General features: G+C 39.7%; 1 long non-coding RNA gene across 23 annotated transcripts in view; it reads left to right on the forward strand.

The window, feature by feature from the left end:
• LOC110390113 overlaps positions 1-14346 on the forward strand; it is a 57394-nt gene that overhangs the window by 16461 nt on the left and 26587 nt on the right. For 13 of the 23 annotated variants that reach the window (XR_002433566.1, XR_002433552.1, XR_002433553.1 and 10 more), the window contains one exon: positions 1097-6089. This is a non-coding gene — a long non-coding RNA (uncharacterized LOC110390113). Of the gene's footprint in view, positions 1-1079; positions 6090-9525; positions 9806-14346 lie in introns of those variants that run through there. The other 10 variants (XR_002433561.1, XR_002433559.1, XR_002433562.1 and 7 more) reach the window with 6 other exon arrangements.

Here is a 14346-nt window from a genome sequence, read left to right on the forward strand (position 1 = left end):
GCATATAAGCTGTGAAAGATGGACGTATATGTAATAATCAGCCTGTCTGAGCTTTTTGATATATTGGAGAAAAAAGTAGGAATTGGGATGCTGGGAAAGACATCAGGATATGTATAAAGTCAGAATAAGACTTATGTTCTGGTTCCCTACTAAACACTCAGCCCAGCTGATCTTATAATAATGCCTGTCACTCACAGAGCAGTCTGCTGAAATTGTTCACTTTAATATTAAAGGTTTGGTCTTTGGCCTTCAATGTGGGGAAAAAAAGCAGAACTGCAGTCACTCAGCCAGAGTCAAGCATTAAGGTAGCAAAGTTAGAGAATCTTCAGATAAATTTCCTTGGAATACATATTTGAAACATCAGGGAAAAAAAAAAACAACACAGTAGTCATGACACAGTTCATAGGAAGTAAACTGCAGTTCAGGCATGTGTTTTAAATTCTTCTTGTGATAATTCTTCAACTTATATGAGTGGTTCTCAGCATTTTTTATAGCACACACACTCTTTCCTTTTAATCATATTCATGAATTTCATTTCTAAAATAATGAAGACAAATAGATTGATCACAGCCTTCTTATATATCGTCTATAATGTCAAGTTGAGAGACAAAGCTTAAGTACTCTTTACCACAGCACTTAAATAGATAATCTGCATATTTATTTCACAAGAACAATGATGAAAGAAAAAACTGTCAGCCTGATTGTCATCTGCAAAGATGTACTTCAGATATCTCAGTGCGGAAGATGATGGAAATAGACATATTTACATTATCACCACCTTCAGTCCAAGGATGAATAATAGGATGCTCTACTGTTGTATACACAATACTCTAGAGCTAAGTGTATCACTTCAGAATGATACCATTCCTCACAACTGAAAGGAAAAAAATACAGGGAAGAAGAAACAAACAGCTTTTGTTGACAAACACTGTCAGTTCTGTGTTCTCTCTTCTTCTCCTTTGAGCACTTTGGTAACACAATGTAAAAGCTATGTTTTTGCATGTTCATGTTATGTTCGGGAACCATCTGCTAGGGACTTGTAAGAGCTGAGTGCCTACAAACACAACTTCCTTATGCAGAGAAACTTCTCTCTCAGCTGTGGAAAAGCCAGCTCCACCTGCTGACGTTTCTGTCTGCTCTTCAAAGACCTTTGAAGAAATTACTCAAAAGTGGCATCTAGTCTCATTTCCCAGTGGAAACGTGAAATCCAGAAACACTGAGAAGGTATTTCTAAGCTTAAAAACTATAGATCAAATCATCCTGTGTTCAATTTGTGTAGGGTCTGGGGTGGGGAGGGGGGGGGGGGGGGGAAGTGTATATTTTCTTTTTTAGGATTTCTCAGTCATTCAGTAGATTCACAGTTCCTTAAAACATGACTTTCATCAGAAAGCCTGCCATGAGAAAGTCTACAATCAGAATGTCTACTAAAAGAAGTACCTTCAATTATGCTTATAGAGAGCTATTAATTTGATTTTGGCCTTTCTCAGTTCTAAAGTGTTGTGTCTGTCTGTTCACTTCTTATTCTGTTTTCTATGTTGCAGATACTCAAATATTTTGATATTTAAAGTAGAGCATATTGTGTTTTACAAATAATTTTTTCCAGAAATGACACAGAATTTGTAATCTTATCTCACAATGCAACATTAATGTACTTGGTCCATCAGGCTTTTTTTATTATTATTATTCAATACTAATGTGTGCTCAGTCTCACTGAGGTAGTGCACTTGACTGGGATAGAATCAGGGTTTGAATGTGAATGACTCACAAATTCTGAGCAAAGCTTGGTTTGCAGCCTCACAAGAACTGCTTCTGGCTGCTGTAGAGCAACTCAAAGCCACTGAAAGCACGCTCTGGGTCAGATAAGAAAACACAGCTATGTTGAAACTCCTCCATAAGGGCATCATGTCACTGTGCAATAACTGTTGGGTTTATTGATAAAGCCTTTATTTTCAGATGGATAAGGCACTGCTGGCTTTTTTTTTTTTTCAATTTTTGAGCAGTTTCGTAGAAGCAAAGCTGATTTTCAGAATAATTTCAGAATGGATCAAGTCAAGAAACAAGGGATCAAGTGCAAGTGGATGACAGAACTTGATGATGGGCAGATTATGCAAAAAGATAAATTAATAGAGCTATTTAAAAAAAAAAAAAGAAATTTTACTCCTCCATATATAGGCATCATCTGTAAAGACCACTACTAACACTGCTCAACGAAGTAGGATTTCTCCATATCTTAATACTTTTCATGAATGTGCACAAAATTCTGTGACGAGCTTCTAATCAAACCAGAAAAGTTGCCTACAGATCTCTAAAGATTTCTTCTTACGTATACATATGAATATTTGCAAATGCTTTAGTTGAGCATGAGCTGCAGTGATTTTAGAAAAATTAGATGTAATTAATGTCCACATAATTCCTTTAGCCTGTATATCTTACTGTTCTCTATCCCCTTCCTCTGCTGTTGAATGTTACTATCTCCTCTGCCATCTCAGAACATTAACAACTTTAATTTTATTGTTGGTTTATATTCTGGTATTATTAAATCACAGCGTGAAATAAGTTACTGTAGGTACACTGACCCACAGAAGATAGTGCTTCAGAGGAAGATACTGCTGCAGAAGGTTCTGCTCCTTTGCAGTGCAGACTGTGGTGAAAATGGACAGCAGTCTATTCTCCACAGAAATTTAATTCAGCAGCTTCAGAAAGTTTCAGAAAGCACAGCATTATATCACTAACTGTTGAAGAATTTTTGAAGTTGGAGGGAATTTGGAGAAGAGAAATAATTAAAACTAAAACTCTGAGTACATCTATCTTTTACATGTCAAAAATGGAGCAGGCAAAAATCATCTCTGCATAAGCTTGTACAAATCTTTTTCCATTCTCTCCTCCTGCCTTCCCCCCAAAAAGACATATATTAAATTATTTATTTTGTAATCCTGCTTTGTCAGGTGTGTGTTTCTTGAGCATCTTCAAACTACAAATAACATGAAAAGAGTTTGAAATATGTGACAGAGAATAATCCTCCAACATATGTACTCAATCGTTATTTAAAATCTCATTTGATTTTCTATTTTGTTTCCTTGTTTTATTTTTTTCATCTTTTGCACATAAGATTGTTGGTGGTTGCCATGGAAATTCTAATTGATTCCTTTCTACAGTTTTTGCAACCGTTCAGAGGGAAACCCTTCTTTATACCATTTTAATTACAGTAGAACAAATGATCATACCAACTGCTATTCAGCACTGTAATGCAGCACCATCTTCAACACAGTCTTTTGTTTAAATGACCACATTTTTATTAGGAATAACTCTTATATGTTCTTCTTGACTACCATCTGAGAGGTATGGCCTGTCTTATTTATTCACACAGGTAAGGGACATCTTTAGACATCTGACATATAATCATTTTCATCTGTAAATATGTCAACACTTTCTTCTCCCTGAGCAAAGAAAATGTTGTTTCTATTAATCTCTCTCCAGTGTGCTGATGCAAATACATTTTTACTAACTTGTGTTGTTAATCACCTACCTGTCACGTGCAGCCCTCTTTGACAAACTATAAAATTTTCATGGCTCCTTTCAGTTTTGACTTCCCATATTTTACTTCTTCACCCTCAGAAAGTCATCTATCTCCTCTACTTTGCCCATAGTTTTAGCCTTGGTTGTATGTTTTTCATATTTACAAATAAATATTTCCGACTACTTCATTATGCTTAGATGAAACTTTCAGTAAATATCTACAGGGCTATTCTACTTTGCAAATGTGACCATAAAACCAAGGGCATCTTCAAGGACCTGCGTGGAATTGTCCTTCTTCGTTCATGGTTTTAAAAATGCTGTTAAACATTAATATTTAAATTTTATTTTCATTTTGGGCATCAAATAATAGAAAGAAAACAGAGCATTTCTTGGGTTATGCTACTCTCCATACTTCAAAACCTATTGTGGTTTGCCAAGCACAAACATTCCAGCTCTGTGTAATATTGTCATATATATATATCTGTGTAGCATAGGAAGTAAACAGGGAACTGGAACTTTCAGCCCAGACTCAGGACTGTGATACTATAGGCCTCAGTGAAATGTGGTAAGATAGCTCACCTATTTGGAGTACTGTTATAGATGGTCACAGGCTCTTCAGGAGAGAGGGAAAGGGTAGCCGCCTACCTTAAGGGAAAATCTTGACTGTATGGAGATTAGTGATGAAAAGATCAAGTGTTTCTGGGTGTCAAGGGACAGGCCAATAATGGAGATATTGTGGTAGAAGTGTGTTACATACTACCCCATCAGGATGAAGAAGAATATGAAATAGTCTATAAGTATCTAGGAGAAATGATATGATTGCTAGCGCTCATTCTTGTGGAAGATTTAAACTTCCCAAACATCTGCTGGAAATACAATACAGAGAGAAGAAACAGGCCAGAAGAATTATGGAATGTGTGGAGCATATCTTCCTAAAGCAGCTGGTGAGGAAACTGACTAAAGAAGATGTCACAGTTGACCTGTTTGACAGGGAAGGTATCATGGATGATGTGTTGTTAGTTGGAGGCAATCTTGGGCATAGTGATTGCAAGACTGATAGATCTGAATGCACCGTCAGTAATTTGCTGATGAAACAAAGCAGGAAGGAGTGGCTGGTGCACCAGAAGGCTGTGCTGCCTTTCAGAGAGATCTGGACAGGCAGGAGGGTTGGGTAGAGAGGAACCTTCAATAGGAGCAAGTGTAGAGTCCTACACCTGGAAAGGAATAACTGCACACATCAGTATTGGTTAGGGGATGACATTCTGGAAAGGAGCTCTGCAGTGAAGGGCCTAGGTATCCTGAGGGGAAAAAGATAGGCCATGAATCAATAGTGTGCCCTTGTGGCCAAGAAGATCAATGGTATCCTGGCATGCATTAAAAATGATGTGTCCAGAAGGTTGAGGGAGGTGATCCTGCCCCTCTACTCTGTGCTTGTGAGGTCATATCTGGAGTACTGTGTCCAGGTCTGGCCTCCTCAGTTCAAGAACTTCTAGAGAGAGTCCAATGAAGGGCCACAAAGATTATTAGGGGCCTGAAGTATCTCCCTTCTGAGGAAAGGATGAGACTGAGAATCATAGAATCATAGAATCACCAAGGTTGGAAAAGACCTCCAAAGATCATCCAGTCGAATCATCCACATAACACCAATATTTCCCACTAAACTGTGTCCTTCAGTGCAACATCTAAATGTTTCTTGCCTGTTCTTGCCTTCAGTGCAACATCTAAATGTTTCTTGCCTTCACCAGCCTGTTCCAGTGTCTGACCACTCCCTTGGTGAAGAAGTATTTCCTTATGTCCAACCTGAGAGAGATTGGGAATGTTCAGCCTGGAGAAGAGGAGACTGGGTGGTGATCTTATCCACCCTTACAAATATCGAAAGCACAGTTTCAAGTGGATGGAGCTAGGCTAATCTTTTCAGTGATACCAAGTGACAGGACAAAGGGCAATGAGAACAAACTGGAACAGAGGAAGTTCCATATGATCATGGGGAAAAACTTTTTTTACTTTGAGGATTATGGAGCACTGCTCAGAGAGGTTGTAGAGTCTTCTTCTCTGGAGATATTGAAAACCTGCCAGGACACTTCCCTATGGAAGAGCCTGCTTCAACAAGGATTTGAACTAGGTGATCTCCAGAGGTCTCTTCCAACTGCTACAATTCTGTGATCCTGTGATTCTTGATCCTTGCAAGGAAGGCAATCATCAGAAAGTCTATGTTTGACTTTTGTTTTGTTTGCACGGTAAATAATTGGCAGGTGTTGTATTAGGCATTGGCGGGGACTCGAGATGAAACGGGATGTTGGCCCCCCCCTTGCTGTAACAGGCAAGGACGAACTGTCCTGGGAGAGACGGTAAACAACTTGGAGGAACTTATCTAAGGAAAATACGCGGGTATGAAGGATGGATAAGCGCAACCAACAGCAAGTTGCTCAGCAAGCATTAGGCAATCCCGCCCACCAATCAGGAACGGTCACGCTGACTCAGCATAATGACGCGCGTACAGATGTTGTCAGTATTAACAAAGATGTACTTAAAGGCTTTTACGAACCCAATAAACGCCATTTGCTGCATCCTCATATTGGTGTCTGTGTTGTGATGGCCCTAGCGAGGGTAGATCGCTAGCCCCTGGCGGAAAGCACCTCGGAAACAAGGGGACAAAAGGCAGGATGTCCATACTCAAAAGGTCATTGTGAATGGAGTTGAATCTCTTTAGTGGCCAGACACAAATGGTGTTCCCTGGGGATCAGCACTGGGGCAGTTTTGTTTAATATATCAATGATCTTGATGAGGGGATCTAGTGAACCTTCAGAAAGTTTGGATATGGCACTAAACTGGGAGGGAGTGTTGATCTGCTTAAGCGTAGGAAGGCTCTGGAGAGGGATCTGGACAGGATAGGGTGATGGGCTACATACAAATGCATGAAGTGACTATCCACTTGTACACACTGCTGTTGAGATTGTGCCTCGAATACTGTGTTCAGTTGTGGGCCCATCACTGCAAAAAGGATATAGAGTTGTTTAAATACATTCAGAGAAGAGCAACAAAGCCAGTGAAGGGAATAGAAAACAAAACATACAAGGAGTGGCTGAAGGACCTGGGGTTGTTTAGTCTGAATAAGAGGACGCTGAAGGGAAACGTCTTCACTCTCTACAGCCACCTGAAAGCAAGTTGTACTGAGGAGGATGCTGGTCTCTTTTATCATGTAACAAGCAGTAAGATGTGAGGCAATGGCTTTAATTTGCACCAGTGGAGGTTCAGACTGGATATTAGGAAGAATTTCTTAATGTATAAAGTATAAAGTAGTTAAGCACTGGGACACACTACCCAAGGAAGTGATGAAGTCATCCTACCTGGAAATTTTGAAGAAATGAGTGGACATGGCATTTCAGGACATGTTTTTATGGTGGTTTTGGAGAGGTTGATGGTTGGACTTGTTGATCTTAAGAGTCTTTTCCAACTTTAATGATCTTCTACATATATATATATATACACATTTCGATTTTGTATCTAATATAGTTAATATCTAAGTATAAAAATACATGTATCTAAAATATGTACTTATCTATATTTATTCTTAATTATTTTCAGTTTTTAATCAAACATAAATTAAAAAAAAAGGTCTAAGGAAAGAAAAATATAGAAGAAAAATAACAAGTTTATCTTTTTTTTTTTTTTTTTTGGTGATAAAAATACAAGGAACAAAATAGAGCTGTATTCCTGAATAGAAGCCTACTTGTTTCTCAAAAAGAGGTAGAATTGCAGTAGTGTAAGTGTACCAGAAGCTATTCAAGCAGTGCAGATGACTTTGAAAAAAAAAAGGCAGGATTATTTTCTATATTCATTTTGTCAGACAGGTGAAACAAAACCAGGAGTATCTCAAGACAGCTCTGCAAACTCAAAAGTAAACCAATACAGGCATGCAGTGTCACTTCAGATATTTCCTGCCCTGATCCTTGAAGTCTGTTTCCTTCCTTGGCCCCTAAGAAATTAGTTTCTGGCTCTTCACTGTCCGATTGTCTATGTCTTGACTAAGCTACACACACTTTGCTTGTCTGCGTGTAAACGTATCAACACAAATCTACGTTTGTTTTCCTTCATCCCCCCATCACACTGTGCAGCTCCATTTCAGAGAACTGCATGGTCAACTTGCACATTCTCAACTCTTGCACTGAACTAGCATTTCTGTTCTTGTGCCACAGCAGCAAAATGGTAGTTTGTGAGCAGACTGTGCAAGGAATCACATGCATGTTAACTAATTAAGAAAAATTAGGAGTCCATTGTCACTTCCCTCATTGAAAGAACAGAGCATGAAAAATCTATTTTTTGTTGCATACTGAGGTTTTGTTGAACTATAACCCCTTTAGTTTTGCTATCTCCCGTTTGTGCTTCTGAAACACATTATGGCCAGCAATTTTATAGAATGTTTTATAACAGGGTATGATGAAGCTTTAACATCATTTGTCACATTATTAATATGTGAAGATAATTCTTTTTAGATTCAGAAAAAGTTACCAAAAAGCTTTTCTAAATAGAACTTAAACATCTTAAAAATAAATCTGAGTCCTTAATGCTCTGTAATTATCTTGTCTGTTAACTCATCTGCCATTTAATCTTTATTGTTTTCCCTTGATCTTTTAACAATTTGGGGAGGTTGCTGTTTGTTTAAAAACGTATCTCTTCAATAAAATTCTGGATGGTTTTGAAGGCTTTTTTCCTCTTCTGAAACTTCACTTGGAGGACATTAGTTTTGAACAGAAAGAGATCACTGGCTATTTCATACTTGAAAGTTGTTCTTAGTTATGTTATTGGGTAAGAGTTCAGGAATTAAGGCAAAAATATTTTTCAAATTCTCTAAAGAACAAAATGGCAATTGTTCCTGTGTTACATTGTGTGCATTATTATTATTATTATTATTATTATTATTATTATTATTATTATTATTTGCCAAGGTATAGCACTGACTCAGCAATGTGGTCTTCTGGGACTGACTTTCGCAGTGTGTCAGGAGTGGGAAGACATGAAGTTGAGCTGGATCCCACAAAATTTGGTGCATTGGTTCAGCAACATAGTCTTAGAGGCAATTAATCATCCAAGAAATGTCGTTTGGCTTCATTCTAGGTTTTAGTGCATTTTCCACTTAGATTTTATAATCAGCAATCTGTAATCAAGAATCATTTCATCAAAAGATCTTTTAAGAGTGTAAGAGTCCCATTTGTTTGTTTCTAGCTTATTTTCATGGGGTAAGTCTTCCTGCCTATGTACTTAATGAGATGGTATAAGAAGACTAATTCTTAATCACGCTGAAGGCCAAAAAGATGAGTAAATGTATAGACAGTTTTTTCAGCATGTTCACAGTCTAATAAGAGAGGAGACAGGTGGGCGTAGCAGATGAACATGATGAATTCACAGAACGACAGAGCTGCTGAGCTTGCTTGTTACTCCTGGAGAACACCCAGTACCATCACAAGTCTGATCAGAGTGAGCTACAGAAGGTTGCATGGGGCTGTGTCCAGTCAAGTTTGAATATACCCCACTGAGAGGATCCCTCATTTTTACTCTCTCCATCCTTTACTTATGATACATAGTCTGAAATCTCCCTGAACCATGCTGGACAGTCCCAGGGTTTTGACATGGAACAAAGTTTTGCACTGATTTGAATAACAGATTTAGAGGTACTCTCACTCTTCTAGTGAGAGTACATGTTTTGATGTTTAAGTTTCATGAAAGCAAACTAGAATGATAGCAAATGACAGATAAAGAAATGAGACTTTTAAAATTGTTTTATAGATGCTGGAATATTCATGCAGGCTTGTGACTGAAGTCAGATACTTTTCTAAATAATATAATTGCGTCTGAAACAGTTTTCTGCATCTCTAGAATGCTCTTACTTCAGAAAAAAATCCCTTCAAAATTTGAAGTTGATATTTGAAAAGAAGTTAGATAATCCAGAGTCCTGGCTTAGAGTTTTGCATGCATCACCTGAAATCATCTGTTTGATTATCTCTCCCTGAGGATGTACTGCAAGGAGGCAAGAACCAACAAGGAGAGAGAGAACCAGCATGGCTTCACTAAGGGCAAATCCTGCTTGACCAGCTTGTGGCCTTTTATGATCAGTGGACAAAGGAAGAGCCACTGATGTCATCTATCTGGATTTCAGCAGGGCCTTTGATACGGTACCCCACAACATCCTTCTCTGCAAATTCGAAAGATATGGATTTGGTGGGTGGACTGCTCAATGGATGAAGAACTGGCTGCAGGATTGAGTCCAGAGAGTGGTGGTCAATGGCTCAATGTCTGGATGGAGATCAGTGATGAGTGCCAGTGCTGGGATGGATATTCTTTAATATCTTCATCAGTGACATTGACAGTGGGGTCAAGTGCACCCTTAGCAAGTTTGCTGATGACACTAGGCTATGGGATGCGGTCAGCACACCAAAGGGACAGGATGCCATCCAGAGGGATCTAGACGAGCTTGAGTAGTGGACTCAGGTGAACCTCATGAAGTTCAACATAGTTAAGTGCAAAGTCTTGCACCTGGGTTGACACATCCACTACCAATGCAAGCTGGGGGATTAAAGTATTGAGTTCAGCCCTGCCAGAAAAGACCTGGGGATACTAGTTGATGGGAAGCTGGACATGAGCCAGCTATGTGCCTTCTCAGCCCAGAAAGCCAATTTTATCCTGGGTTGCTTCAAAATAAGCGTGGCCCGCAGACTGAGGGAGGTGATCCTGGCCCTCTACTTTGAGCTGGTGAGGCCTCACCTGGAGTACTGTGTCCAGATGTGGCGTCAGTACAGGAAAGACGTAGACCTTTTGGAGAGTGTCCAGAGGAGAGACACAATAATGATCCAAGGAATGGAACCTCTCTCCTATGAAGACAGGAGAAAGACCTGGGGCTGTTCAGCCTGGAGAAGAGTTGATGAATACTGGCTATTCAATATCTAAAGGAGAGCTACAGGAAAGAAGGGGAAAGGCTCTTTACCAGGGTCTGTTCTGATAGAATAAGGAGAAATTGTTTCAAACTTAAAAAGAGTAGGTTTAGGCTAGATATGAGGAAAAAGGCTTTTACAGTGAGAGTGGTGAGGCACTGGAACAGGTTGACCAGAGAGGTGGTGGATGTCCCGTCCCTGGAGACTTTCAAGGTGAGGCTGGATCGGGTGTCAGGCAACCTGATCTGGCATTGGCTGTCCTGTTCATTGCAGGGGATTTGTACTAGATATCCTTTAAAGGTTTCTTCCAGCTCTAAGGATTCTATGATTCTATGATGTCCCAGGATATTACAAGACTGTACTAACCGTATTCCAAGAATATTTTGTGCAAGTAATAGAGTGCCTTCTGTACAAGCAATAGATTTGTAGTCTATTGCTTGCAACATGCAAACACACCCTATCACTTTCACATGACCTACAGATGACTTTTCATTTTGTCCTGTAGCTGCAAGCAAAATGCTGCAGATGACAATTAAATTTTATCATCAATTTATCATAGTACCTCAAAATTGACTAAGTTGCCTCAATTGTCTGTCTTGTTAAAGCTTCTCATCACTTGAATGGCATGCAAAAATATACTAAATATATTAAGAAAGACATGAGAGATAGCATTAAGAGAAAAAATGGGAAAGGAACATGAAGAAGTACTTCTGTGCACTACAAGTAATTACTGAGACACAGCATTAATTCTTGTAGTTCTGCACTGATGATTTCTTATCTTTTTACAGTTCTTTTCTTCTCTGTACAATTTCTATACAATCAACAGGTAAAGCTGAAAGCAATAAGGAGGGAAAGAAGGTGAAAAAGCAGGATAAAATACCTCATACTAGTGAAAATACTCTCTCACTTCATTAGTTAAAAGGCTATTCAGTGACACTTGCAACAAACATGCATTAAAATTTGGTGAGGGGGAATAAATTTATGTTTAGAGTTTAAGAGTGATTGAAAAACAGTTTGTAACAGTGGAATGTATTGAAAGTAAACATATTCCTGCAGGAGATTTCAGCTCACATGCCACAATATTGTATTGCTATATGCGAGACCTCATGTTAAATTGAAAACACACAAAACTGAAGCTGCTTTTTCAGCTTTTTTGGGTGAAAATTAAAGAAAAAGAAAAAGGGGGCCTGTAAAAGTGATGCAAATAAAAGTATTTTTATTATTCAGGTATTTACAAAAAAAAAAAAAAAAAACAGTGTTCCTTTCAGTTTGTGAGATCAGGCAAAAAAACTCTCACACCTACACATCCTTGTAAGTATCAGCACAAATTACACTGTCCTGAAGGATCATAAGCGGTAAGATAAGCAGATTTCCTTTTGCAAAAAGATTTATATCTTTTTTTCCACTTTTTATTCTGTAGAACCTTCTGAGAGAGAGATTGTCTATATGACTGAAATATTATGTTTTACTTTTCTTCACGAAGCAGAGCCCACTATAAAAGAAACTGAACAAACACCATTGTTCTATTTACAGTGGACTATAAAAACAAAAACTAGAAAAAAACTGATCTACAAAAGTCATACAAAAGTAATGCAAATACTTTGTATTTTACCTGTTGGAGTGTGTCCAGGGGAGGGCCACAAAAATGATCCAAGGGATGGAACACCTCTCCTATGAGTACAGGCTGAGAGAGCTGGGGCTGTTCAGCCCAGAAAAGAGAAGGCTCCGAGGTGAACTGATAGCAGCCTTTCTGTATCTAAAGGGGAGCTTTAGATGGAGCTTTTGCACCAGCATTCTGGTGCAAAAATAGTCCTTCACATCAGCTTAAAGTCAGCAGTAAATCTCGTGTCTTTTACATATGAACTATATGGTTGGAAAATCTCTATGACCAGTCTGTATTGCGCATCAGATAACTGAGTTTGAGACTTTTCAGAAGTCAAATATATTGCTTCAGCATAGCAAATTTTTAAACTTAGTTGTAAGACAGAAATAATTTTGACTTTCATAGGTAGGTCTAAGCTAAACCCTTTCAATGTTATGTGCATTTCTGTGATAAAGTTATGGCTGTGTATGATTAATCTTCCCATCTTCCTTCTGAAAAATAAAGATTAGTTCAACTTTTCATTCGTGGTGTAAAAAAATCCAGACGAGTGTGCCTTAGTTTACCACCACCAACGCAGAACAGTTTGTGAGTCAAGAACCTATGTGGAATCACAGAATTGTGGAACCACAAAATGGTTTAGGTTGGAAGCAACCTTAAAAACCAGCTAGTTGCAACTTCCTTGCCAGAAGCAGGGACCCCTTCCACTAGATCTGGTAGTCCAAAGCCCAAGCCTATTTGGCCTTGAACACTTATAGAGCAGCATTTGTAAGGATGGGGCATTTACGCCCTCTTTGAGCAATTAGTTCCAGTGCCTAACCATGTTTGTTATAATATAATTATTTCTAATATCTAATCTAACTTCTGAAATCACTTCCCCTTATCTTTTCACTACGTGCTTTGGAGGACAGCCTTACATCATGTTTTGAATAAGTTTCCTTTAAGAATGGGAAGGCTGCAGCAAGGTCTTCCTGTAGCTAAATCTTCTCTTGGCAGAACAAGCCCATCTCTCTCAGCCTCTTTCCATAAGAGAAGTGCTCCACAACTCAGACTATTTTCCTGGCTCTCTCCTGGATGCATCCCAGTAGTTTGATGTCTTTAGTGTACTTGGGACTGCAGAGCTGCATAAAGTATTTTGTGTGGGGCCACATGAAAGTGGAGGACAGAGGAATAATCATCTACTTTCATTGCCTACGCAGTTTCTTCTTGCTCTTCAGTTCATCCCAGAGACAGTTAAACAAGTTTCCTGCCTTCCTTGACCGGTTTCTTGCTGTTGGGAATTACCTGGATTAAGAAATTGTCCTGTAAGTCACCTGGATTTCTTGCTGCTGATGTCCCCCAGCAGAACCAGGGCCAACAAGTGTCATGCTTGCTGTAGTTGAAGAAAGGGGTACTCATCAGCAGCAGTCTCATCTTGATCAGGAAGCCTGTAGTAAACACCTGCCATACATAAGCTCTCAACCTACTCAAGCCTGAAACTTATCAAGAATGACTTCAGGGGACTAGGGCGGTTAGTTCAGGGAATAGGAGCACAGGTAGTATTTTCTTCCATCCCTTCACTGACAGAGAAGGACACTGAAAGGGGCAGGAAAACCCATCTCCTAAACATGTGGCTGAGAGGCTGGTGCAAATGCAAGAATTTTGGGTTCTTTGATCACGGGGCGGTTTACTCGGCACCAGGCCTGAGGTCTGCTGATGGGTCCGGCCTGTCTCAAAGGGGGAAACGCATCCTTGCCCAGGAGCTGGCAGGCCTTATAGAGAGGGCTTTAAACTAGGGGGGAAGGGGGAAGGGGATAAAACCAGCCCTGCAAGAGGTGTGCCTAGGTGGGCATTGGGATTAGGGGTGAGGCAAGGGGCTCAGCTGAAGTGCGTCTATGCCAATGCCCGCAGCATGAGCAACAAACAGGATGAGCTGGAAGCCTTTGTGCGGCAGGCAAACTATGACCTAGTTGCCTTTACGGAAACATGGTGGGATCGCTCCCATGACTGGAGTGCTGCGATGGATGGCTACAAGCTCTTCAGGAAGGATAGGCAAGGAAGGAGGGGTGGTGGCGTGGCTCTGTATGTTAGAGGCTGTTATGATGTTATTGAACTTGCAACTGGGGAAGACAACGTTGAAGCTCTGTGGGTTAGAATCAAGGGAAAGGCTGACAAGGCAGACATCCTGGTGGGGGTCTGTTATAGACTGCCTAACCAGGATGAAGAGACAGATGAGGCATTCTATAAACAGCTGGCTGAAGTTGCGCGATCGCCTGCCCTTGTCCTCATGGGAGACTTCAACTTCCCTGATATATGCTGGGAATA

Source organism: Numida meleagris, chromosome Z (genome assembly GCF_002078875.1).
Source record: "Numida meleagris isolate 19003 breed g44 Domestic line chromosome Z, NumMel1.0, whole genome shotgun sequence".
Classification (NCBI taxonomy): domain Eukaryota; kingdom Metazoa; phylum Chordata; class Aves; order Galliformes; family Numididae; genus Numida; species Numida meleagris.